The 25,199-nt window shown below is 45.4% G+C and overlaps 2 long non-coding RNA genes across 2 annotated transcripts; both read left to right on the forward strand.

The window, feature by feature from the left end:
- The first annotated feature begins 18,369 nt into the window (after window positions 1-18,369).
- Window positions 18,370-19,266, forward strand: LOC124462888. Its single transcript, XR_006955493.1, has 3 exons — window positions 18,370-18,470; window positions 18,840-19,016; window positions 19,190-19,266. It is a non-coding gene; the product is annotated as an uncharacterized LOC124462888 (long non-coding RNA).
- Window positions 19,267-24,005: 4,739 nt separating this feature from the next.
- LOC124462887 lies at window positions 24,006-24,902 on the forward strand. The gene is made up of 3 exons (XR_006955492.1): window positions 24,006-24,106; window positions 24,476-24,652; window positions 24,826-24,902. It is a non-coding gene; the product is annotated as an uncharacterized LOC124462887 (long non-coding RNA).
- Window positions 24,903-25,199: the final 297 nt, after the last annotated feature.

Raw genomic sequence — 25,199 nt, forward strand, 5'->3', positions numbered from 1 at the left:
CTGTTTAGAACCTACATAACACCATTGTACACTGCTCATTTGTGGTCTATGTAGAGGAAAAGGAGTATACAGATACTGAAAGTAGCCTACAATGATGCTTTTAGATTGCTACTTAATGTGCCAAGGTGGCATAGTGCTAGTCAGTTGTTTGTGTCAAAAGCACGTACCAACCTGTAAGGCAATCTTGAGACAACTGATGTATGGTTTCATGTGTCGACTGGACAAGTCTGAGAACTGAATAGTAGAGGCTCTGGTCAACCCTCTAAAGAGCTGCTATCGATTACTTGGAACTTAAGACTACATTGGCACAACTGTCTTCATACTTTTTATGCACTGTATTATCTATGTTTTATGTTTTTGTTTTACTCTCTTTTTTATAGCTCTATGTCTGTTATTTTATGTGTAACTTGGCGTCTGAAATAAAGATTTATATATATAAATCCTTATATATATATATATATCAATGTTTCAGGATTTGTATAACTTTTTACCATTGCATACAAAATCGGAAATGCAATACTAAAAAGATCAGCTTTTGTTAAGAGATCCAAGATTACAAGATCCACAAGGCCTTTGCTAGAAACCAAGGAATGAGTGGGGGCTTGGTCAGCCCACACTCTCCTGAAATGTTGCGTGTGCGTCTTGCCAAGCCCGCGCGTGTGTAAGTTAAGGCTGAGTGTGTGAGGATGTGGAGCACGCGCGGGCAGGAGGAGGGGAGACATTCATTGGAAATTTGGCTAGAAATTAGCCAAGCAAGCATGTTTCAAATATTCACCAAAAATCGACATTTGATCTTACAGTCAACTTTTTCACAGATTTGTGTTATAAACATTCTCAAGAGTCTTCATATGAACTTGTGATTGAATCAGAGTATCAGTTTTTGACTGGCTGATGTGTAAAGCATTATTTTAGCGTTAGCGATAAGTTCAATTTGCTTTATATCAATCATTTTTGGAGATATGAAGTTGCCTTTGCACACGGTAACATGTTGTAGTGTCTTCCATCGATATACCAAGTTTCGTGTTGATATCTCAAAGATTTGCTGAGACATGACTTCACATCCTGTTTGGCGGCTTTTCTGATGAATTTGATTGGCTGTACCGGACAAACGGTTGTGAGGATCAAAATTATTTTCGATAACTTTTGTGAGGCTTGGTCTGAAGATCATCTCTGGTAACTTTGAAGAAGATATGACAAAAATTGTAGGAGGAGTAGGCTTTCAAAGGTTTTTGATAAAACCGGAAGTAGCGGAAAATAACCGGAAATTGACGCCATGGGGTGCGTTGAACTCGGCTTGAACCAGGGAATCCAATGGTACCTCATTTTTGAAAATGGGTCATACGGTTCAAAAGTTGCGTGTGTAAACACAAGTCCAACTTTGACCCGTTGGTGGCGCTGGAGTGGTCTAATGGGAGACATGAAACTTGGTGTAGGTATAGAATCAACTGTCCTTAATGAGTGTGCCAAATTTCACAAAAAGTTGTCGAAGTGTTCTAGGGTTAGGGTTAGGTTTGGCAATAGTGACGAGGAAACACCCTGTGGGACCCCGACGGGACCACAGTTCAGGTGAGACCCCATTATGGCACGCGCACCTGAAAACCCTCTCACTCCAACCCCTGAAATGGAATAAAGAATATATTCTAAAGGTCTAAAAGAACTGATTTGCAAGCACTAGTCTGTCGGCTCAAGAGCTAAACAATAGGAGTCTGACAGTATTAGCATCCCACAGGGTTGACATACTGTTGTCCGAAGACTTTCCTCCTAATATTGAACCAAAATACTGAAGTATGGACCGGAAATTCTTTGGGTGGGGGTGGCGGGGGGAGAGGGCTGGAGGGTGGTGAGAGGGGGGGGGGGGGGGAAGAGAGCTGAAGGGTGGTGCGGAAAGGGGTGGGGAAAACAATGAGGGAAGTGTGAGAATATATATATATCTATGATATGACCATACAGAGTCGACACCCACGGGGCGAGGAACACTGTTGCCCACAGGGCTTTAGTCAGCCTCTACCTACCATCCAAGGGGAAATTCCCAGGATGGGAGGAGAGAGTAAAATAAAGTGGGGGGTGGCGGGGGCGGGGGAAGGGGTGGGGGGGGCGGGGGTTGGCCGGGGGCGGGGAAAGGGGTGGGGGGTGGCGGGGAGCGAGAAGGGAGTGTGGGGGGGGTTTTTGGGGAGGTGTTGAGAGGGATCATAGTCTTCATCCAATATCCTGTGTTCAAGTCCTCTTCCAACATCCTGTGTCAAAGTCTTCTTCAAATGTTGTTGTCAAACCTGACCTTTCCATTAGTCTTCATCCAATGTCCAAGTCCTCTTCAACTGTTGTGCTTTCTTGTTGTCAAACCTGACCTTTTTAGCAAATAGGAGCCCATCAGCATTAACATCCCTCTGGATGATATACCATCGTCTCAAGACTTCAACCCTCCTATTGCTAAAATAAATACAGCTGTCACAGCGTTTGTCAGTCAAGTAGAAGTGAGATTTAACGCCAAATGTGAGAATCTAAATTGTGGAATCACATCATCAGTAGTATACCTAGGATCATTGGGTGTTTCGGCCTTTGAAACACTAGACACCCTCACCATAGGCAGGCCCACCAGGGTTGATCAAATCCCCAGTGTGTGATTCCAGTCCAATTGGTACGTCAACACCTGAATTTTGTAAAAAAGTCCAGTCCACAGAGAAACCGTCCCACCCAATGCTGTTCTGAGAAGAAATGGGGAAAAACTAACAGAATGCCCAGACGCCTCAACTCAAAGCGACTTTCCAATAAATTAGCGACTTTAACATTAAAAAGCAATTTTACTAATAAAAACCTAGCAAACAATCAAATATTCATGTCAATAATAATACCTACCTGAGCTGCTTCACAATAAGACAATATGAATGTCAATAATAATAATACTTACCTGTCCTAGGAATAAAAGAGGGTTAGGATAGAAAGCAGGGTTAGGTTTAGGAGAGAAAGAGAGACCCACCAGGGGTCTAGGGTTGGGGTTAGGATAGGGTGCAGGTGGGGTTAGGGTAGGGAGAGAGGGGGGGTTTGGAGAGAGGGGGGGTTGGGTTTAGGCAAGAGAAGGAGAAGGAAAATAGAGCAGTGACCCATAGTGTAGACACCCACGGAAGGCAGAGAAAGACTAGGAAAAGTAGAAAAGAGTGAGTAACATACACTCCCCATCCCAAGATTATTCTAAAATGGAGAAATCCTGTAGAGAGCTTGAGTGAAGAATTCCTGTGTCGTCCTGTCCAGAGTGTTGGCAAAAAACATCTTCCGAGTGATTATCAAAACTTAATTAAAATCGTTCTCAGACTCCGAATCACCATAGAGGTTAAGACCAACATAATCCAGAAGCCCAGAGCCAGCAGTCTCACAGAGAAATCATGTTACACAAGCACATCCCTACTCTGAACAATAATACAACCCAGACCACCAAAGCCCGCAAAGTGGTTGAGGTCACATCCGATCTTCCCCAGCACCAACAATGCAGACCGTGATGTCCAATCAATGCCCTGACAGATGACCGCCGGCTAGCCTGACATCAGGATCACATCCGATATACCCGATGCCCACCGCCACTCCAGGCAGTCACCCGAGACCACGTCCCATGACAAGGCCCAAGATCAGAATCACTGTAGAGGGCTGAGAGCCCAGCAGTGAGTCCAGGTGGTTCAGAGATTATGGTTTTAGCCCATGAGACAAAATAAACTCAAGAGACACCGGCTCAGGCCTCAATGGACAGATGGTCATGATTCCAGGAGTACAGAGTCGGTCTAAATCCGGATCCCGTTAGTCTTCATCCAACATCGCGTGTCCAAGTCTTCTTCAACCGCTGTGTTTTCTTGTTGTCAAACCTGACCTTTTCAATAAATGGGAGCCCATCAGTCTTCATCCAATATCCTGTGTCCAATTCTTCTTCAACTGCTGTGTTTTCTTGTTGGCAACCTGACCTTTTCAGCAAATAGGAGCCCATCAGTCTTCATCCAACATCCCGTGTCCAAGTCTTCTTCCAATATCCCGTGTCCAAGTCTTCTTCAACTGTTGTGTTTTCTTGTTGTCAAACCTGACCTTTTTAATAAATGGGAGCCCATCAGTCTTCATCCAATATCCTGGGTCCAATTCTTCTTCAACTGCTGTGTTTTCTTGTTGGCAACCTGACCTTTTCAGCAAATAGGAGTCCATCAGTCTTCATCCAACATCCCGTGTCCAAGTCTTCTTCAACTGTTGAGTTTTCTTGTTATCAAACCTGACCTTTTTAATAAATGGGAGCCCATCAGTCTTCATCCAATATCCTGGGTCCAATTCTTCTTCAACTGCTGTGTTTTCTTGTTGGCAACCTGACCTTTTCAGCAAATAGGAGTCCATCAGTCTTCATCCAACATCCCGTGTCCAAGTCTTCTTCAACTGTTGAGTTTTCTTGTTATCAAACCTGACCTTTTTAATAAATGGGAGCCCATCAGTCTTCATCCAATATCCTGGGTCCAATTCTTCTTCAACTGCTGTGTTTTCTTGTTGGCAACCTGACCTTTTCAGCAAATAGGAGTCCATCAGTCTTCATCCAACATCCCGTGTCCAAGTCTTCTTCAACTGTTGAGTTGAGTTTTCTTGTTGTCAAACCTGACCTTTTTAATAAATGGGAGCCCATCAGTCTTCATTGGGCGTTTCGGCCTTCGGAACAATATGAGCGAGCAGTGGAAGAGAAGGGGTATATGGAGCGAGCAGGGCCAAGGCCCCGGCAGAGTTAGGTTTGGCAATAGTGACGAGGAAACACGCTGTGGGACCCCGACGGGACCACAGTTCAGGTGAGACCCCATTATGGCACGCGCACCTGAAAACCCTCTCACTCCAACCCCTGAAATGGAATAAAGAATATATTCTAAAAGAACTGATTTGCAAGTACTAGTCTGTCGGCTCAAGAGCTAAACAATAGGAGTCTGACAGTATTAGCATCCCACAGGGTTGACATACTGCTGTCCGAAGACTTTCCTCCTAATATTGAACCAAAATACTGAAGTATGGACCGGAAATTCTTTGGGTGGGGGTGGCGGGGGGAGAGAGCTGGAGGGTGGTGAGAGGGTGGGGGAAGAGAGCTGAAGGGTGGTGCGGAAAGGGGTGGGGAAAACAATGAGGGAAGTGTGAGAATCTATATATATCTATGATATGACCATACAGAGTCGACACCCACGGGGCGAGGAACACTGTTGCCCACAGGGCTTTAGTCAGCCTCTACCTACCATCCAAGGGGTAATTCCCAGGATGGGAGGAGAGAGTAAAAAAAGGAGGGGGGGGAATGGTGGGGGGCGGGGGATGGGGGGTGGCGGGGGTTGGCCGGGGGCGGGGAAAGGGGTGGGGGGGTGGCGGGGGCGGGGGTTGGCCGGGGGCAGGGAAAGGGGTGGGGGGTGGCGGGGAGCGAGAAGGGAGTGTGGGGGGGGTTTAGGGGAGGTGTTGAGAGGGATCATAGTCTTCATCCAATATCCTGTGTTCAAGTCCTCTTCCAACATCCTGTGTCAAAGTCTTCTTCAAATGTTGTTGTCAAACCTGACCTTTCCATTAGTCTTCATCCAATGTCCAAGTCCTCTTCAACTGTTGTGCTTTCTTGTTGTCAAACCTGACCTTTTTAGCAAATAGGAGCCCATCAGCATTAACATCCCTCTGGATGATATACCATCGTCACAAGACTTCAACCCTCCTATTGCTAAAATAAATACAGCTGTCACAGCGTTTGTCAGTCAAGTAGAAGTGAGAATTAACGGGTTAGGGTTAGGGTTAGGGTTAGGGTTAGGTTTGGCAATAGTGACGAGGAAACACCCTGTGGGACCCCGACGGGACCACAGTTCAGGTGAGACCCCATTATGGCACGCGCACCTGAAAACCCTCTCACTCCAACCCCTGAAATGGAATAAAGAATATATTCTAAAGGTCTAAAAGAACTGATTTGCAAGCACTAGTCTGTCGGCTCAAGAGCTAAACAATAGGAGTCTGACAGTATTAGCATCCCACAGGGTTGACATACTGTTGTCCGAAGACTTTCCTCCTAATATTGAACCAAAATACTGAAGTATGGACCGGAAATTCTTTGGGTGGGGGTGGCGGGGGGAGAGAGCTGGAGGGTGGTGAGAGGGGGGGGGGGAAGAGAGCTGAAGGGTGGTGCGGAAAGGGGTGGGGAAAACAATGAGGGAAGTGTGAGAATATATATATATCTATGATATGACCATACAGAGTCGACACCCACGGGGCGAGGAACACTGTTGCCCACAGGGCTTTAGTCAGCCTCTACCTACCATCCAAGGGGAAATTCCCAGGATGGGAGGAGAGAGTAAAATAAAGTGGGGGGTGGCGGGGGCGGGGAAAGGGGTGGGGGGGGCGGGGGTTGGCCAGGGGCGGGGAAAGGGGTGGGGGGTGGCGGGGAGCGAGAAGGGAGTGTGGGGGGGGTTTTGGGGAGGTGTTGAGAGGAATCATAGTCTTCATCCAATATCCTGTGTCAAAGTCTTCTTCAAATGTTGTTGTCAAACCTGACCTTTCCATTAGTCTTCATCCAATGTCCAAGTCCTCTTCAACTGTTGTGCTTTCTTGTTGTCAAACCTGACCTTTTTAGCAAATAGGAGCCCATCAGCATTAACATCCCTCTGGATGATATACCATCGTCTCAAGACTTCAACCCTCCTATTGCTAAAATAAATACAGCTGTCACAGCGTTTGTCAGTCAAGTAGAAGTGAGATTTAACGCCAAATGTGAGAATCTAAATTGTGGAATCACATCATCAGTAGTATACCTAGGATCATTGGGTGTTTCGGCCTTCGAAACACTAGACACCCTCACCATAGGCAGGCCCACCAGGGTTGATCAAATCCCCAGTGTGTGATTCCAGTCCAATTGGTACGTCAACACCTGAATTTTGTAAAAAAAAGTCCAGTCCACAGAGAAACCGTCCCACCCAATGCTGTTCTGAGAAGAAATGGGAAAAACTAACAGAATGCCCAGACGCCTCAACTCAAAGCGACTTTCCAATAAACTAGCGACTTTAACATTAAAAAGCAATTTTACTAATAAAAACCTAGCAGACAATAAAATATTCATGTCAATAATAATACCTACCTGACCTGCTTCACAATAAGACAACATGAATGTCAATAATAATAATACTTACCTGTCCTAGGAATAAAAGAGGGTTAGGATAGAAAGCAGGGTTAGGTTTAGGAGAGAAAGAGAGACCCACCAGGGGTCTAGGGTTGGGGTTACGATAGGGTGTAGGTGGGGTTAGGGTAGGGAGAGAGGGGGGGGGGGGGGGGTTGGGTTTAGGCAAGAGTTGGAGAAAGAAAATAGAGCAGTGACCCATAGTGTAGACACCCACGGAAGGCAGAGAAAGACTAGGAAAAGTAGAAAAGCGTGAGTAACATACACTCCCCATCCCAAGATTGTTCTAAAATGGAGAAATCCTGTAGAGAGCTTGAGTGAAGAATTCCTGTGTCGTCCTGTCCAGAGTGTTGGCAAAAAACATCTTCCGAGTGATTATCAAAACTTAATTAAAATCGTTCTCAGACTCCGAATCACCATAGAGGTTAAGACCAACATAATCCAGAAGCCCAGAGCCAGCAGTCTCACAGAGAAATCATGTTACACAAGCACATCCCTACTCTGAACGATAATACAACCCAGACCACCAAAGCCCGCAAAGTGGTTGAGGTCACATCCGATCTTCCCCAGCACCAACAATGCAGACCGTGATGTCCAATCAATGCCCTGACAGATGACCGCCGGCTAGCCTGACATCAGGATCACATCCGATATACCCGATGCCCACCGCCACTCCAGGCAGTCACCCGAGACCACGTCCCATGACAAGGCCCAAGATCAGAATCACTGTAGAGGGCTGAGAGCCCAGCAGTGAGTCCAGGTGGTTCAGAGATTATGGTTTTAGCCCATGAGACAAAATAAACTCAAGAGACACCGGCTCAGGCCTCAATGGACAGATGGTCATGATTCCAGGAGTACAGAGTCGGTCTAAATCCGGATCCCGTTAGTCTTCATCCAACATCCCGTGTCCAAGTCTTCTTCAACCGCTGTGTTTTCTTGTTGTCAAAACTGACCTTTTCAATAAATGGAAGCCCATCAGTCTTCATCCAATATCCTGTGTCCAATTCTTCTTCAACTGCTGTGTTTTCTTGTTGGCAACCTGACAGGGTTAGGGTTAGGGTTAGGGTTAGGTTTGGCAATAGTGACGAGGAAACACCCTGTGGGTTAGGGTTAGGGTCAGGGTCAGGGTAGGGTCAGGGTCAGGGTCAGGGTTAGGTTTGTGGAAGTCTTAGCCCAATTTTGGGCTAGAGTTGCACTGGCACAAGTCTCATGTTTTTATTTGATGGTTTTTTTTATCCCCAGAAAAAAGGTGAAGAGGAGGATTATGTTCCCATAAAGGTAGGTATCCAGGTAGGTATACAGGTAAGTAAAAATTCATATCCTGTACTCGAGATCCCTATTGATCTTTTTCCTTTTGTTTCCTTTTCCATAGGTACCCTTTTCCCCCTGCTGGTCATTTCAGGTAAGTAGAAATATGTATGTGTGATCCCTGGTAGTATTAATGTATAATATTTTATTTCTCTCCCCAGGAATCCTTCATCTACCCCCCGGAAATCAGCCGGGAATACGTAACCCTTTACATCATTAGATGATCAATCCATAATTTCAGCATTCTATGTGCAGTTCCAGGAGTCCAAAGGACCGGATCCTGTTCTGTGACCCGGAATCGGATTCTATCCAGTTCAGGTATTGGCTGGAAGGGAGAAATATTATCAATTTTGATATTAAGAGTCTCCAATAATTTTTGTTGGTCTAAATCTAGTCTGTCGGAGAAAGTGATGAGTGGCATATAGGCGGCAGCCCTGGGAAAAGCTTTGCCACAGGACTGCCCGAGCTGCCGCACTTGCTTCCAGGTAGTGCTGGCCCTCTGTCTGTCTAGACAGTTCCCCAGACCCACAGACAGAATCACGTGTTTCACGTCTGGGTTTGGTGTTAGTTTCTCTAGCACCCCCCTTAGGTGAAGACAGTTAGCCTCAGGAAAACTGTCGACCTGGATGTTCTCATCCTGAAAAGTAGGGATGGCCGAGAGGTTGGTATCACCCAACACCAATATGGGTTTAATTACCTCTAAATTCCACTCATATATCTTTCTCCTGCAGATGGGATGGATCGTTGGCTCCAGCCGCAAGGAGAGTTCCGGAGGCAACTGACGGTCAGTGAGCAGGTCAGTGGGGTCAAGGGGAGGGGGGAGGGGATAAGGGGAGGGGGGGGGGAGGGTTGGGATTAGGCATGGGAAAGGAGGGGTTGGGGTTAGGATCAGGGGTCAGGAAGCCCCTAGTTCCCACCATGGGATTTGGTGTGGGGGGAGGGGTGGGGTTGGAAATGGGGAAGGAAAGGTTGGGGTTAGGAGGTGGGGTAGGGGCAGAATTAGGACCCCTTTTGTCCACCAAACTGTCACTCAAACGCTTCAGCATCACTTTGGGATGCCAACTGATCTCCACTGTTGGGGGCGGGTTGGTATTAGCCGGGCTAGTTACCACCTCACTGCTACTACTGGGGCCAACTTGAACCCTCTCCCTCACAATTTCGGAGACCCCAGATGTAATATTTAGGGCCTCTTTAAAGGTAAGTAGGGAGGTCTCAGCTGTGCTTAACCCATGTAACAGTTTTTTGTTCTTTCTTTTCCCCACAGGAGATGTTCCAGAGGTCACCGGAACTCCCCCTGTTCCCACTGAAGGTAAGTGTCCATCCCCCTGGGTGACTACACCGGTGTCGGAGTCCTCCTCTATTGGAGTTAGGACCCCCGTATCCATGGACGCAGGCAATGGTGGGAAGTCCTCTGGACTCATCGGACGGTGGGCCGGAGAAGGTGGATCTTCTCCTGGAGAGGTAAGTAATTCCCGCAATGTTTTCACTGATGATATTGTGAATTTGCGTTTATATCTCAACCTTCCCCAGCCCACCGCCACTCGAAGAGCCTCCTCATCCATCCCAGGTAAGTCACCCAGTAAGAAAACCAACATATCATTATAATGACATTTTAAAATTTCCAGGTTCCCCTCTAACCACTTATTGGTGTTGATTTTCACCTTGGTGGTGGTGTTAAGAGAGGGAGACGCAGGTTTAATAAATGTTGTTAACTTATTAACCTGTCTTTGCATCCCTTTCGGGCAGGATCCTTTAGAGATGGAATTATCCAGGATCTCTGTATGATGCAAGGCCTGGAGAATTTTAAAATATCTTTTAGCCAGTGGGACGTTCAGATATTTGGGTTTATTTCCCCCATTTTCCGTTGGTCCCACTTCCATACTCCCTGGTAAAACTGAAACCGCTAAAATTGCTAAAAGTATGTCTAAAATGTCTCAATAAAAATTGTTCAGACAAATAAAATGCATCTACTACCTATGGTGTTTTCCTATTTAGTCCTTTAAATTGCAGATAGAAAATGATTGGCTTTTAGAAAAGCCTTTCTAAAAAGAGCCCTTACTATAAGGGTTGTCTTTTTTTGCCCCAATGACACCTGTGCAGGGTAAAGATGGCCCCTTCCTTGGTCAGTCCCTTTAGAACTGCACACTGTGCTTTTTGAACAAAAGGTTCCAAACCAGGAATAAGGTAAGTGCACCACACACCCACACACACACACACTCACCCCACACAAAGAGGGAACTGAGCCAACCAGGGTTTTTTCTCCCCTGCTCATAAAGTGCCAAGTACTGGGTGCAAAGATCTGCAACTGTTTATTTAAAACAAAGGACTAAAAAAAGTTCAAAGATGGACTGGGTCCACTCTGAATAAAACCATAGGATAAAATGCACTCTAAAAGTTTTTGCCCCCCATAAAAGAGTAAAAGAGTAAAAGAATAAAAGAGAGAGCTCCTAACGTTTCACCTTCACAAGGCTTCCTCAGAGGAGAACTGAGTTGGATGAGGCAGACAGGAAGTTAAGTAGTGGAGGAGGGGAGGGGGCTTGGCCACTTCCTGTGGTTTCTATTGGCCAATCTGCCATACCCCTCTCACACCTTCTTGTGTTCAATCAAGGCTTAATTAGGCCCAACACTTTCTTTGTAAAAGTTACCAATAACTTAATTCCTATCTAAAACCTCCAAAGATAGAGCAAGGGGGAATTTAAAATTATTTTCCAAAAAATAAAACACTAGACTAGGCTCTGGCTGGGTTAGGTTTGTGGAAGTCTTAGCCCAATTTTGGGCTAGAGTTGCACTGGCACAAGTGTCATGTTTTTATTTGATGGTTTTTTTTATCCCCAGAAAAAAGGTGAAGAGGAGGATTATGTTCCCATAAAGGTAGGTATCCAGGTAGGTATACAGGTAAGTAAAAATTCATATCCTGTACTCGAGATCCCTATTGATCTTTTTCCTTTTGTTTCCTTTTCCATAGGTACCCTTTTCCCCCTGCTGGTCATTTCAGGTAAGTAGAAATATGTATGTGTGATCCCTGGTAGTATTAATGTATAATATTTTATTTCTCTCCCCAGGAATCCTTCATCTACCCCCCGGAAATCAGCCGGGAATACGTAACCCTTTACATCATTAGATGATCAATCCATAATTTCAGCATTCTATGTGCAGTTCCAGGAGTCCAAAGGACCGGATCCTGTTCTGTGACCCGGAATCGGATTCTATCCAGTTCAGGTATTGGCTGGAAGGGAGAAATATTATCAATTTTGATATTAAGAGTCTCCAATAATTTTTGTTGGTCTAAATCTAGTCTGTCGGAGAAAGTGATGAGTGGCATATAGGCGGCAGCCCTGGGAAAAGCTTTGCCACAGGACTGCCCGAGCTGCCGCACTTGCTTCCAGGTAGTGCTGGCCCTCTGTCTGTCTAGACAGTTCCCCAGACCCACAGACAGAATCACGTGTTTCACGTCTGGGTTTGGTGTTAGTTTCTCTAGCACCCCCCTTAGGTGAAGACAGTTAGCCTCAGGAAAACTGTCGACCTGGATGTTCTCATCCTGAAAAGTAGGGATGGCCGAGAGGTTGGTATCACCCAACACCAATATGGGTTTAATTACCTCTAAATTCCACTCATATATCTTTCTCCTGCAGATGGGATGGATCGTTGGCTCCAGCCGCAAGGAGAGTTCCGGAGGCAACTGACGGTCAGTGAGCAGGTCAGTGGGGTCAAGGGGAGGGGGGAGGGGATAAGGGGAGGGGGGGGGGAGGGTTGGGATTAGGCATGGGAAAGGAGGGGTTGGGGTTAGGATCAGGGGTCAGGAAGCCCCTAGTTCCCACCATGGGATTTGGTGGGGGGGGAGGGGTGGGGTTGGAAATGGGGAAGGAAAGGTTGGGGTTAGGAGGTGGGGTAGGGGCAGAATTAGGACCCCTTTTGTCCACCAAACTGTCACTCAAACGCTTCAGCATCACTTTGGGATGCCAACTGATCTCCACTGTTGGGGGCGGGTTGGTATTAGCCGGGCTAGTTACCACCTCACTGCTACTACTGGGGCCAACTTGAACCCTCTCCCTCACAATTTCGGAGACCCCAGATGTAATATTTAGGGCCTCTTTAAAGGTAAGTAGGGAGGTCTCAGCTGTGCTTAACCCATGTAACAGTTTTTTGTTCTTTCTTTTCCCCACAGGAGATGTTCCAGAGGTCACCGGAACTCCCCCTGTTCCCACTGAAGGTAAGTGTCCATCCCCCTGGGTGACTACACCGGTGTCGGAGTCCTCCTCTATTGGAGTTAGGACCCCCGTATCCATGGACGCAGGCAATGGTGGGAAGTCCTCTGGACTCATCGGACGGTGGGCCGGAGAAGGTGGATCTTCTCCTGGAGAGGTAAGTAATTCCCGCAATGTTTTCACTGATGATATTGTGAATTTGCGTTTATATCTCAACCTTCCCCAGCCCACCGCCACTCGAAGAGCCTCCTCATCCATCCCAGGTAAGTCACCCAGTAAGAAAACCAACATATCATTATAATGACATTTTAAAATTTCCAGGTTCCCCTCTAACCACTTATTGGTGTTGATTTTCACCTTGGTGGTGGTGTTAAGAGAGGGAGACGCAGGTTTAATAAATGTTGTTAACTTATTAACCTGTCTTTGCATCCCTTTCGGGCAGGATCCTTTAGAGATGGAATTATCCAGGATCTCTGTATGATGCAAGGCCTGGAGAATTTTAAAATATCTTTTAGCCAGTGGGACGTTCAGATATTTGGGTTTATTTCCCCCATTTTCCGTTGGTCCCACTTCCATACTCCCTGGTAAAACTGAAACCGCTAAAATTGCTAAAAGTATGTCTAAAATGTCTCAATAAAAATTGTTCAGACAAATAAAATGCATCTACTACCTATGGTGTTTTCCTATTTAGTCCTTTAAATTGCAGATAGAAAATGATTGGCTTTTAGAAAAGCCTTTCTAAAAAGAGCCCTTACTATAAGGGTTGTCTTTTTTTGCCCCAATGACACCTGTGCAGGGTAAAGATGGCCCCTTCCTTGGTCAGTCCCTTTAGAACTGCACACTGTGCTTTTTGAACAAAAGGTTCCAAACCAGGAATAAGGTAAGTGCACCACACACCCACACACACACACACTCACCCCACACAAAGAGGGAACTGAGCCAACCAGGGTTTTTTCTCCCCTGCTCATAAAGTGCCAAGTACTGGGTGCAAAGATCTGCAACTGTTTATTTAAAACAAAGGACTAAAAAAAGTTCAAAGATGGACTGGGTCCACTCTGAATAAAACCATAGGATAAAATGCACTCTAAAAGTTTTTGCCCCCCATAAAAGAGTAAAAGAGTAAAAGAATAAAAGAGAGAGCTCCTAACGTTTCACCTTCACAAGGCTTCCTCAGAGGAGAACTGAGTTGGATGAGGCAGACAGGAAGTTAAGTAGTGGAGGAGGGGAGGGGGCTTGGCCACTTCCTGTGGTTTCTATTGGCCAATCTGCCATACCCCTCTCACACCTTCTTGTGTTCAATCAAGGCTTAATTAGGCCCAACACTTTCTTTGTAAAAGTTACCAATAACTTAATTCCTATCTAAAACCTCCAAAGATAGAGCAAGGGGGAATTTAAAATTATTTTCCAAAAAATAAAACACTAGACTAGGCTCTGGCTGGGTTAGGTTTGTGGAAGTCTTAGCCCAATTTTGGGCTAGAGTTGCACTGGCACAAGTGTCATGTTTTTATTTGATGGTTTTTTTTATCCCCAGAAAAAAGGTGAAGAGGAGGATTATGTTCCCATAAAGGTAGGTATCCAGGTAGGTATACAGGTAAGTAAAAATTCATATCCTGTACTCGAGATCCCTATTGATCTTTTTCCTTTTGTTTCCTTTTCCATAGGTACCCTTTTCCCCCTGCTGGTCATTTCAGGTAAGTAGAAATATGTATGTGTGATCCCTGGTAGTATTAATGTATAATATTTTATTTCTCTCCCCAGGAATCCTTCATCTACCCCCCGGAAATCAGCCGGGAATACGTAACCCTTTACATCATTAGATGATCAATCCATAATTTCAGCATTCTATGTGCAGTTCCAGGAGTCCAAAGGACCGGATCCTGTTCTGTGACCCGGAATCGGATTCTATCCAGTTCAGGTATTGGCTGGAAGGGAGAAATATTATCAATTTTGATATTAAGAGTCTCCAATAATTTTTGTTGGTCTAAATCTAGTCTGTCGGAGAAAGTGATGAGTGGCATATAGGCGGCAGCCCTGGGAAAAGCTTTGCCACAGGACTGCCCGAGCTGCCGCACTTGCTTCCAGGTAGTGCTGGCCCTCTGTCTGTCTAGACAGTTCCCCAGACCCACAGACAGAATCACGTGTTTCACGTCTGGGTTTGGTGTTAGTTTCTCTAGCACCCCCCTTAGGTGAAGACAGTTAGCCTCAGGAAAACTGTCGACCTGGATGTTCTCATCCTGAAAAGTAGGGATGGCCGAGAGGTTGGTATCACCCAACACCAATATGGGTTTAATTACCTCTAAATTCCACTCATATATCTTTCTCCTGCAGATGGGATGGATCGTTGGCTCCAGCCGCAAGGAGAGTTCCGGAGGCAACTGACGGTCAGTGAGCAGGTCAGTGGGGTCAAGGGGAGGGGGGAGGGGATAAGGGGAGGGGGGGGGAGGGTTGGGATTAGGCATGGGAAAGGAGGGGTTGGGGTTAGGATCAGGGGTCAGGAAGCCCCTAGTTCCCACCATGGGATTTGGTGGGGGGGGAGGGGTGGGGTTGGAAATGGGGAAGGAAAGGTTGGGGTTAGGAGGTGGGGTAGGGGCAGAATTAGGACCCCTTTTGTCCACCAAACTGTCACTCAAACGCTTCAGCATCACTTTGGGATGCCAACTGATCTCCACTGTTGGGGGCGGGTTGGTATTAGCCGGGCTAGTTACCACCTCACTGCTACTACTGGGGCCAACTTGAACCCTCTCCCTCACAATTTCGGAGACCCCAGATGTAATATTTAGGGCCTCTTTAAAGGTAAGTAGGGAGGTCTCAGCTGTGCTTAACCCATGTAACAGTTTTTTGTTCTTTCTTTTCCCCACAGGAGATGTTCCAGAGGTCACCGGAACTCCCCCTGTTCCCACTGAAGGTAAGTGTCCATCCCCCTGGGTGACTACACCGGTGTCGGAGTCCTCCTCTATTGGAGTTAGGACCCCCGTATCCATGGACGCAGGCAATGGTGGGAAGTCCTCTGGACTCATCGGACGGTGGGCCGGAGAAGGTGGATCTTCTCCTGGAGAGGTAAGTAATTCCCGCAATGTTTTCACTGATGATATTGTGAATTTGCGTTTATATCTCAACCTTCCCCAGCCCACCGCCACTCGAAGAGCCTCCTCATCCATCCCAGGTAAGTCACCCAGTAAGAAAACCAACATATCATTATAATGACATTTTAAAATTTCCAGGTTCCCCTCTAACCACTTATTGGTGTTGATTTTCACCTTGGTGGTGGTGTTAAGAGAGGGAGACGCAGGTTTAATAAATGTTGTTAACTTATTAACCTGTCTTTGCATCCCTTTCGGGCAGGATCCTTTAGAGATGGAATTATCCAGGATCTCTGTATGATGCAAGGCCTGGAGAATTTTAAAATATCTTTTAGCCAGTGGGACGTTCAGATATTTGGGTTTATTTCCCCCATTTTCCGTTGGTCCCACTTCCATACTCCCTGGTAAAACTGAAACCGCTAAAATTGCTAAAAGTATGTCTAAAATGTCTCAATAAAAATTGTTCAGACAAATAAAATGCATCTACTACCTATGGTGTTTTCCTATTTAGTCCTTTAAATTGCAGATAGAAAATGATTGGCTTTTAGAAAAGCCTTTCTAAAAAGAGCCCTTACTATAAGGGTTGTCTTTTTTTGCCCCAATGACACCTGTGCAGGGTAAAGATGGCCCCTTCCTTGGTCAGTCCCTTTAGAACTGCACACTGTGCTTTTTGAACAAAAGGTTCCAAACCAGGAATAAGGTAAGTGCACCACACACCCACACACACACACACTCACCCCACACAAAGAGGGAACTGAGCCAACCAGGGTTTTTTCTCCCCTGCTCATAAAGTGCCAAGTACTGGGTGCAAAGATCTGCAACTGTTTATTTAAAACAAAGGACTAAAAAAAGTTCAAAGATGGACTGGGTCCACTCTGAATAAAACCATAGGATAAAATGCACTCTAAAAGTTTTTGCCCCCCATAAAAGAGTAAAAGAGTAAAAGAATAAAAGAGAGAGCTCCTAACGTTTCACCTTCACAAGGCTTCCTCAGAGGAGAACTGAGTTGGATGAGGCAGACAGGAAGTTAAGTAGTGGAGGAGGGGAGGGGGCTTGGCCACTTCCTGTGGTTTCTATTGGCCAATCTGCCATACCCCTCTCACACCTTCTTGTGTTCAATCAAGGCTTAATTAGGCCCAACACTTTCTTTGTAAAAGTTACCAATAACTTAATTCCTATCTAAAACCTCCAAAGATAGAGCAAGGGGGAATTTAAAATTATTTTCCAAAAAATAAAACACTAGACTAGGCTCTGGCTGGGTTAGGTTTGTGGAAGTCTTAGCCCAATTTTGGGCTAGAGTTGCACTGGCACAAGTGTCATGTTTTTATTTGATGGTTTTTTTTATCCCCAGAAAAAAGGTGAAGAGGAGGATTATGTTCCCATAAAGGTAGGTATCCAGGTAGGTATACAGGTAAGTAAAAATTCATATCCTGTACTCGAGATCCCTATTGATCTTTTTCCTTTTGTTTCCTTTTCCATAGGTACCCTTTTCCCCCTGCTGGTCATTTCAGGTAAGTAGAAATATGTATGTGTGATCCCTGGTAGTATTAATGTATAATATTTTATTTCTCTCCCCAGGAATCCTTCATCTACCCCCCGGAAATCAGCCGGGAATACGTAACCCTTTACATCATTAGATGATCAATCCATAATTTCAGCATTCTATGTGCAGTTCCAGGAGTCCAAAGGACCGGATCCTGTTCTGTGACCCGGAATCGGATTCTATCCAGTTCAGGTATTGGCTGGAAGGGAGAAATATTATCAATTTTGATATTAAGAGTCTCCAATAATTTTTGTTGGTCTAAATCTAGTCTGTCGGAGAAAGTGATGAGTGGCATATAGGCGGCAGCCCTGGGAAAAGCTTTGCCACAGGACTGCCCGAGCTGCCGCACTTGCTTCCAGGTAGTGCTGGCCCTCTGTCTGTCTAGACAGTTCCCCAGACCCACAGACAGAATCACGTGTTTCACGTCTGGGTTTGGTGTTAGTTTCTCTAGCACCCCCCTTAGGTGAAGACAGTTAGCCTCAGGAAAACTGTCGACCTGGATGTTCTCATCCTGAAAAGTAGGGATGGCCGAGAGGTTGGTATCACCCAACACCAATATGGGTTTAATTACCTCTAAATTCCACTCATATATCTTTCTCCTGCAGATGGGATGGATCGTTGGCTCCAGCCGCAAGGAGAGTTCCGGAGGCAACTGACGGTCAGTGAGCAGGTCAGTGGGGTCAAGGGGAGGGGGGAGGGGATAAGGGGAGGGGGGGGGAGGGTTGGGATTAGGCATGGGAAAGGAGGGGTTGGGGTTAGGATCAGGGGTCAGGAAGCCCCTAGTTCCCACCATGGGATTTGGTGGGGGGGGAGGGGTGGGGTTGGAAATGGGGAAGGAAAGGTTGGGGTTAGGAGGTTAGGGTTAGGGTTAGGGTTAGGGTTAGGGTTAGGGTTAGGGTTAGGGTTAAGGGTTAGGGTTAGGGTTAGGGTTAGGGTTAGGTTAGATAAGAGATCTCAACCCCTTGCAGGGTTGGAGTTGCACTGGCACTAGCTCATTGTGCTGGACTGTGGAGACCTATTGTTCCTGTAAAGATGTGAAGATGAAAGAATAATTTTTATGGAGATTTGAAGGTCTGTAAGGTAAGTGTTTGTGGTAAGTATAGTGCACATTGTTCGTCCTCAATGAGGGTGCAATAAACTAATGTGACATTCTTTTCTTTCTATTCCCCCAGGTGAATCCTACAACATTGAACGCAGCAAAAGAGGTAAGTGCAACTGCATTCTGGAGCTGGGATCTCCCACATGGCAGGGCAACAAGCGCCCAACACAAATGTAATAAATCATAATTCATAGCAATATTATTACAACAGAAAACACATATATATATATATATATACATATATATGAAGCCCTGCCATGTGGAAGATCCCAACTACCTGTAACGTCTACAGATATCCCCAGGGACAACAAAGTAAGATTTTTAAAAAAAACACTCCTTTATGTTTAATTGGAACCTGTTTGGATTTTTAATATTTCTCATTTAGCCCTAATGGGTCAATTGTTCTTAAAAGATGAATCCAGGTTCTCTCTGCCTTTTGTCTTTGAGTTTTTGTCCACTCTTTCTGGCTCTCCAGACCCTCAATCCCCATATTGCTAACCCCATGCAATGCAAAGTGCCGGTATAGGACCGTCTCCTTGTTTCCTCTCCTGACCTGATACCTGTGCTGTTTAAAACGGATCTCCATGGAGTATTTGGATTCTCCAATGTACAGTTTCTGGCAACTCGAGCATCTAATTGCGTACACCACATTGTAAGTTTTAAAGTTGATGTTTTTCCTTATTGGTACCCCCCTCCCAGAATGTCTATTTCCAACATAGACATCCTGGTGGAAATGTTTTTGTTCTGTTAGGGATACCTTAGGTTTCTTATTTAGGCTCGAGTGTACCAGTTTGTCTTTCAGGTTTTTATTCCTTCTGTATGCAGAGATCAACTTAAAAGAACCCAGGTCCTCCAGGGTCTCCTGGGCCTGTCCAAGGTTGTGCCTTAATTGGCCACCCAAACGTCCAAGAGGACGAGAGAACGTTGTGACCACAGGTATAATTTTTTTCTCATCATCTTTCACCACATATTTTCCATTTGTTTGAAACACCCCTCTCACTTCGCTCTTTATCCCCCTCAGGAACCTCCGAGAATATCCCCGAGGCCTTAAGGCTTTAAAGAGGACCGATGTCGCCTCCTCCACATCCTCCAGGTGAGTACAAATGCGATGGAATCTGATAAGTTGTGATTTTACCAGACCTTTATATGTATGCTTGGGATGATAACTATTTTTGTGGAGCAGAGCATGTCTATCTGTTTCCTTAAAGAAAACCTTGGTAGCTAATTTTTTTATTGTTGCACCCAAACTGGATGTAAAAAATACCTGTGTGTCTAGAAATTCCAACGTTTCTCTCTGGATGTTGTGTGTTATCTTGATGGCCGGATGATGTGTATTTAAGACCTCTAAGAATTCTTTGAAACTCTCCATATCTCCCTCCCAGATACCGAAGATGTCATCAAGGTATCTCAAGTACAGTGACGGCAGATGGCGACATTTTACAAATGCTGATTCTTCCCACCCGCACATATACAAATTTGCATAGGCCGGGGCAAATTTCTTGCCCATCGCTGTACCATGAATCTGGAGGTAATATTTATTGTTAAACTCAAAGTCATTCCGGTCCAGGCTCATCTTTAAAAGTTCTAAAATAAAGGCATCAGGTCTTCCTACAACAGGAAATTTATTAAAGGCAGCTCTAATTGCCTGCAGGCCCAGAGTCGTGTCTATGTTGGTGTATAGTGAGTTGATGTCTATGGAAAACAAAAACGCATCGGCTGAGACTGAAATTAACCCAACTTTCTCCACAAAATCATACGTATCCTTTATGTAAGAAGCATGTCTGTGTGAGAGTGGGTTAATGTGCGAGTCCAGATACTCAGCGATGTTAGACGACTCTGAGCCACAGTCACTTACTATTGGTCGGCCACAGGGAACCCGGCCCGGGACAGTCCATTTATCAAGGGCCTTGTGTATCTTAGGGAGCAGATAGAAAACCCTTGGCCTGGGAACATCCGGTCCCAGCAGGTAAGACATTTGCTTTGATGTTATTATGTCAGCCTGAAACATTTCACACAAGACAGAGCGAATCATGATCTGTGTCTCGGGCTGCATTGAATGTAATAAAGGTGTATAATGTTCTCTGTTGGCCAATTGTTTTTCTGCTTCCAAAAGATACTGAGTCCTGTCCATAATCACAATTTGTGACCCCTTATCTGCCGGTTTGATTACCAGAGCCGGGTTTTCTGCCAGAGTCTTGATGGCTTGGAGTTCCCCCGTACTCAGATTGTAAGTCTGCTCCGGCATTGGTCTAAAGGCCCTAAGAGCTTCCAGATCTTTCTGGATAAGGGTTTCAATTGTGTTAGCCACCCTCTGTGGCACCCAGCTAGACGGGTCCGTGAAGGGTGTATGGACATATTCATTTTCATAATTAAAATGATCTAACAGTTTTAATCTCCTATGATAAATATGGAGGTCTCGGCGTAATTCCCTGCGGTCTGGCTGCCTTGGAGTAGGAATGAAGGTAAGTCCCAATTCCAGCACTTTTTTCTCGACCTCATTCAGTCTATAAGACCTTGAGAGGTTCATAATGTTGGATGATGGAGCTGTATTATCACACTCGTCTCCATTTAGTTTAAAAATTCCAGCCATAGTTTAAAAATTCTGTCTGCAGTTTTCGGAGTCCAATGGACCGGGTCCCTTGGCATCACATTAAAATAGCGCGTCTCCAAGACAGGTAAATATTCACAACTTTTAACAATATCCTCATTAAATCTCCTCAGTAGGCTCTTTTCTAAGTCACCCAGCCTGTCTGAGAAGTGGATCTGTGCTACATAGATGATAGCATTTGGAAATCCTGTGTCACACACCGCTAGGAGTCGTCGCATCTGTTTCAGTAATGTATCAGGTACATTCTTCTTTAAACAGTTCACCAGGCCTACAGAAAGGATCACCTTTTCCACTTCCAGCTGGGGAGCTAGCTTTGCTATTACTCCCCTTAGGTGATCGCAAGAGGCCCCTGGGAAACTGTCTACCTGAATGTTGTTATTTTCAAAGGTAGGTATTTTTGCGAGGTTGGAATCTCCTATAAACAGTATTGGTTTTGTGACTTCCAGGTTCCATGCAAAGATCTTTCTTTGGACATTTGGATGTCTTACAGGTTCCACACGAGAGGCGGTGCCCAATGGCAGCTGGCAGCGAGGACTAAGGTAAGTGGGGCTGGGGGGGTGTGGGGAGGGGCGGGAACGGGGAACGGGACGGTTGAGGTTAGGGTCAGGTGACAGGGTAGAGGTCAAGTCCCCATTCATTCCCAAACAGTTGGGGTTAGGCACCGGGGGCAGAGTGGAGGTAAGATCCCCATCTGTCCCTAGTGGAGGAGAGGCCCAGGAAAGGGAGGGGTTGGGGTTAGGTAAGGGGGAATTTGGGAAGAGGCCCCCATTGGCCACCATCATAGTCTCTCGCTGTCCCATGGTGCCCTCTGGAGGACCACTCAGGTCATTAGGACAAGGAGAAGAATTAAGACTCTCACTAATGTGGACTGCCACATTACTGAGTTGGGGAGGATTTTGGTTTGTTGCCCCCCTCTCCCCACCCCCCTCACCTGCAGAGCGCTCGCCTGCAGAGTGAGAATCCCCTCCTGGAGGACCCCGTGCAGCCTCAATTTCTGAGGAGGTGTCCTCCATTTGGAGATTAAAGGGTATGGGAGTCTGGGGTGGCAACTCCATCATAACAACGCTAGTCGGCCTAGATGACATTAAGGCCTCCTTAAAGGTAAGTAGCATTGGCTCTGTTGTTATTGTTGTTCTTCCTCCCTCTAATGGTCTAATTTTATACCTTTCAGTCCCCAGAGGACCACCAGAGGTCGCCAAATCCCCTTTCCCAGGTAAGTTGTTATTCCCATGGGTAGGGGTATTTTTTGGACGTAACCTACTCAGGTTGGTCCTCTGTTTTTTAGGGATAGGTGTTCCCTGGATGTAAGGGGTCTGGCCCTCCCTCCCTGGGGAGCAGAGCAACGGCGGGAAGTCCACACTGTCAGAGTTCAGTGGGTTTGGAATAGCTGGTATTTCCATTGGAGTTATCAGCATTGTACGCAGAGTATCCACAGATGTACTAGTGAATCTTCTTTTGTATTTCAGCTTACTCCAACCCACCGCTACCTGAAGGGCCCTTTCATCCAGTACTGGTAAGTCTCCCAAAATTGAACCCATTACCCCATCGTAGTGGACCCGTAATGTTTCCAATACATCCCTCAACCACTTTTGAGTATCATTTTTCACTCTTTCTGTGGTATTGAGCGATGGCGAGGATGGTTTGATAAAAGATGCTAATTTTTGTACCTGTCTTTCCATCCCCTTAGGACAGACTCCTGTCAAAATAGAATGACTCAGAATCTCAGAGTGATGTAATGCTTGGAGAAGCTTGAAGTATTTCTTGGTGAGTGGGATATTGAGAGGATTCGATGTATAATTCCTTCCTTTTGTTATGTTTCCCCCCAGGGCATTTCCCCCTTCAGCGGGTTGCTCCTGGCTCACCTCCATACTCCACTAGTGATTGGAAAACTGCTAAAAGAATTGCCCAAACTCGAGCTAGACAGTCCACAATTAATTCTAGTGCCTTAGAAGAATATAAGTGCACAGACACTAAGAGTTAAAAATAAAACTATCTCATGTGGTCATTTCCTGTTAGTCCTTTTATTCTTGCACATATAAAGTTTGCTTTAAGAAAAGCATTTTTTGGAGAACTTTTCCTTAATAAAGGCAGAAAAGAACTTTCTCCCTTGCACAATCGGGATCCCTTTCTGGGTTGGCCTAGATACAATTCCCCTATATTTGGCCAGTCACTGTAGCACTGCACACTGTGTTTTCTTGCAACCAAAACCAAGGGCTCTAGGCCAAACAAAAGAAAGGGTTTGTGTAGGCACACTGCACTACACTCCACACGCACACAGAACCACACCAAAAACTCACACCAGTTTCTGGCCAGTTTTTAGGGGAACTCAGCCCTGCCAACCCAACTAGGTTTCCCCAGTGGAAGATGTGCAAGAATTGCGTTTTCATAAAAAAATAAAATAAGGACTAAAAAAGTTCAAGGCCAAACTACTTTGACCCTGAATAAAACCACAAGAAGAATTTTTGCCCCCCAAGAAAAAGGTAAAAGGTTTAAAGGAGTAAGAGAATAAAAATGAGAGGCTTCTTATATTTCGCCTCATCGAGGCTTCGTCAGAGAAGTTATGAGCTGCTGGAGGATGACAGGAAGTTAAAAAGAGCTAGGAGAGGGAGGGCTTGTCAACTTCCTGTGAGTTGTGATAGGCCAAAATGGCCCATTCCCGCCTTCTCTCAATCAGGATTCAATTATTCAATTGAGGCCTAATTGATTGCCACACCCCCTAGAGCAGCACAAATTCAACACATGTTAGATTTGCCCACTAATCTTTTTCTCTCCTCTGCTCTCCAGCAAACACATCCTAAAAGAAAGGTAGGAATCTTTTAATATTAAATCACCACAGTCCCCACTAGAGTCAGGCTCTGGCTGGGTTAGGTTAGATAAGAGATCTCAACCCCTTGCAGGGTTGGAGTTGCACTGGCACTAGCTCATTGTGCTGGACTGTGGAGACCTATTGTTCCTGTAAAGATGTGAAGATGAAAGAATAATTTTTATGGAGATTTGAAGGTCTGTAAGGTAAGTGTTTGTGGTAAGTATAGTGCACATTGTTCGTCCTCAATGAGGGTGCAATAAACTAATGTGACATTCTTTTCTTTCTATTCCCCCAGGTGAATCCTACAACATTGAACGCAGCAAAAGAGGTAAGTGCAACTGCATTCTGGAGCTGGGATCTCCCACATGGCAGGGCAACAAGCGCCCAACACAAATGTAATAAATCATAATTCATAGCAATATTATTACAACAGAAAACACATATATATATATATATATACATATATATGAAGCCCTGCCATGTGGAAGATCCCAACTACCTGTAACGTCTACAGATATCCCCAGGGACAACAAAGTAAGATTTTTAAAAAAAACACTCCTTTATGTTTAATTGGAACCTGTTTGGATTTTTAATATTTCTCATTTAGCCCTAATGGGTCAATTGTTCTTAAAAGATGAATCCAGGTTCTCTCTGCCTTTTGTCTTTGAGTTTTTGTCCACTCTTTCTGGCTCTCCAGACCCTCAATCCCCATATTGCTAACCCCATGCAATGCAAAGTGCCGGTATAGGACCGTCTCCTTGTTTCCTCTCCTGACCTGATACCTGTGCTGTTTAAAACGGATCTCCATGGAGTATTTGGATTCTCCAATGTACAGTTTCTGGCAACTCGAGCATCTAATTGCGTACACCACATTGTAAGTTTTAAAGTTGATGTTTTTCCTTATTGGTACCCCCCTCCCAGAATGTCTATTTCCAACATAGACATCCTGGTGGAAATGTTTTTGTTCTGTTAGGGATACCTTAGGTTTCTTATTTAGGCTCGAGTGTACCAGTTTGTCTTTCAGGTTTTTATTCCTTCTGTATGCAGAGATCAACTTAAAAGAACCCAGGTCCTCCAGGGTCTCCTGGGCCTGTCCAAGGTTGTGCCTTAATTGGCCACCCAAACGTCCAAGAGGACGAGAGAACGTTGTGACCACAGGTATAATTTTTTTCTCATCATCTTTCACCACATATTTTCCATTTGTTTGAAACACCCCTCTCACTTCGCTCTTTATCCCCCTCAGGAACCTCCGAGAATATCCCCGAGGCCTTAAGGCTTTAAAGAGGACCGATGTCGCCTCCTCCACATCCTCCAGGTGAGTACAAATGCGATGGAATCTGATAAGTTGTGATTTTACCAGACCTTTATATGTATGCTTGGGATGATAACTATTTTTGTGGAGCAGAGCATGTCTATCTGTT

Source organism: Hypomesus transpacificus, unplaced genomic scaffold, assembly GCF_021917145.1.
Source record: "Hypomesus transpacificus isolate Combined female unplaced genomic scaffold, fHypTra1 scaffold_259, whole genome shotgun sequence".
In the NCBI taxonomy this organism is placed as follows: Eukaryota; Metazoa; Chordata; class Actinopteri; order Osmeriformes; family Osmeridae; genus Hypomesus; species Hypomesus transpacificus.